This window comes from Penaeus monodon, chromosome 36, assembly GCF_015228065.2.
Source record: "Penaeus monodon isolate SGIC_2016 chromosome 36, NSTDA_Pmon_1, whole genome shotgun sequence".
Classification (NCBI taxonomy): Eukaryota; Metazoa; Arthropoda; class Malacostraca; order Decapoda; family Penaeidae; genus Penaeus; species Penaeus monodon.
In genome coordinates, this window is record NC_051421.1 from 14,079,928 (window position 1) to 14,082,427 (window position 2,500).

Sequence of the window (2,500 nt, forward strand, 5' to 3'; positions counted from 1 at the left end):
GGAGAGAGAGATAGAGAGAGATAGAGAGAGTAGAGAGAGATAGAGAGAGATAGAGATAGATAGATAGAGATAGAGATAGATAGAGATAGATAGAGATAGATATAGATAGATATAGATAGATATAGATAGATAGAGATAGAGAGATAGAGATAGATAAAGATAAATAGAAAGGGAGAGATAGATAGAGAGATAGAGATAGATAAAGATAAATAGAAAGAGAGAGATAGATAGGAGATAGATAGATAGAGTGAAAAGTGACTTCCTTCCGTCAATCATTACACGCCATTAATTCATAAACACTGTATTACGAGGATGATGTTGCCACTCACTGGGTTCCCTTTCCAATGAAAGCGAACTCTTTTCCGGAACTATACCATATGATTGTGCGATACCCTCTCTATTGGTTATGAGACTATAGGCTGGTTCCCATTTGCAATGGTCAATAGTGCTACCATTCGTGCTAGCCATTCTTGCTACCACATTGACGATATCTTAGTTTGCTTGCTTTTGTCGGCGTGCAAATCTGGAAGGCCATAGCATCACTGTATGTAATGATTGCTCTGACCCTGACGAAAGAATGTGGTCTTACTTTAACGCTCTATATTATTTTCATGTCTAATGCTAATGTATTATGGTCATTACCTTAGTTACTATTTTTCCGTGGTCCTCTCATCATCATTTCTCGATATGGGAAGATCACGGCTAATGCTCGAGAAAAACAAGAACAAAAAACACTGCATTTACACTCTAAATACATACCTACATGTCTGTCAGGCCGAGGCTTACCTGAATATACGTTGAGATTTCTTCCGTAACAGTGTCGTATCCATGATGCTCCGCCAGTACTTCTTCAGGATTGTAATACTTTATATCGAAATGGACGTCTTGCTGTGCAGGTGAAATGTGTTCTCGGTGATCCTGTACTAAATCTGCCGAAGCACCATGCATAACGTGTAGTAAATATAGACATACTCCCTCAATAAACATGGTTATAGACAGCGGGGAAAATATTTTTTTCAGAAACACAATTACACCAGGGTACAGAACACACAAAACTCGGAAAGAAATTGCAGGGAATTTGTAAAAACAAGTCAATAATTGCTATTTGTCGAAAATAGCGCCATCTTTGGGTAACTGTCAAAAGAGTCGACAGAATCGTTGGAATGATTAAAGTTTTTCGGAGTAACTATGTTATTTCTACTTTCGGTGTGACTATGTTATTTCTACTTCCCACAAACGCATACTGGCAAACAATTTATTTTAAAGAATCAGATAACAATGCATGGTTAAAAATGATGTGTAATGCTTAACTATTTTATATGATTTATGGAGATATGGACACATTTGCTCATCATAGGGAGGCAGAGGGAGAGGGAGAGGGAGAGGGAGAGGGAGAGGGAGAGGGAGAGATAGAGGGAGAGGAAGAGATAGAGAAAGAGGGAGAGGGAGAGGGATAGGGAGAGGGAGAGGGAAAGAGAAAGAGAAAGAGAAAGAGAAGGAGAGAGAGAGAGAGAGAGAGAGAGAGAGAGAGAGAGAGAGAGAGAGAGAGAGAGCGAACCTGAAAAAGAGAGAGAGAAAGAAAAAAAAGGGAAAGAGAGGGGGAGGAGAAGAGATAAAAACTTCACTAAGATATAAACTAATTTGCCTGTATCTCATGTCGGAACCTTAAGTCTCCCCTAGTTTTTCGTTTTCTTTTATTCTTTCTGTCCCTTTCCAACAGCCGGGTGTAACAGTGGCTATTATAAAAGGACATTCCGAGTGTTAAGTCATGCTAGGATAACTAATTTTTAAAACTTAAGTCATGTTAAATACAAATCAGCAAATAGACAACCAGAATTTATGTTACTTAATAGGCCAAGGTGAACATTGGTCTTAGTACCAAAGAAAACGTAATTTTTGAGAGGAGCTAAAATTATTAAGTTATAATCGAAGTATGATACATAGATTGGGAGAGAAAGGATTACAGACAATAAATAATCATGATAGGTAAAGACGTTATCGAGCAGTTTGTTTAACATCATTTGCAAAAAAGGTAACATGACACACGCAATTGCCATCATAACTAGCATAATCATAATTATCGAAGTTAACACGAAAGCTGCATAAAGCGTAAAAGCGTTTTCGTCCAGCACCCAAGGCGGTCAGTCGGTCACCCAGCATAGATTTCACCCTCCAGTGTCACCGTTAAGTGCCTCAAGTAAAAAACTTTCTCAAACTTCCGTGAAATTCCTTTGGAAATCGAGAGGAAGTGTCGGCCAGCAGCAGCAGCAGCAGCCGGGCGTGATCTGTTCAAGTCTGAACCTTAATGACAGAGGAAAAGGAGGGAAAAGGCGAAGGGGAAGGAAAGTCCAACGGATATATATTTTTTTCCTTCGTGCTTACGATTCATCTTTCTCGTCTGGCCTAACTTCACGTATGATAAGAGAAAGAGAATGAAAGAAAAGAAAAAGAAGAAGAAAAAAAAAACTGGGAATAAGGACTAGAAAAGGAACATAAGCAT

General features: G+C 38.8%; 1 pseudogene; it reads right to left on the reverse strand.

Annotated features, from left to right (window-relative positions):
- Positions 1–468, reverse strand: part of LOC119595534 — a 3,028-nt pseudogene extending 2,560 nt beyond the window's left edge.
- Between the last annotated feature and the right edge of the window lie 2,032 nt (positions 469–2,500).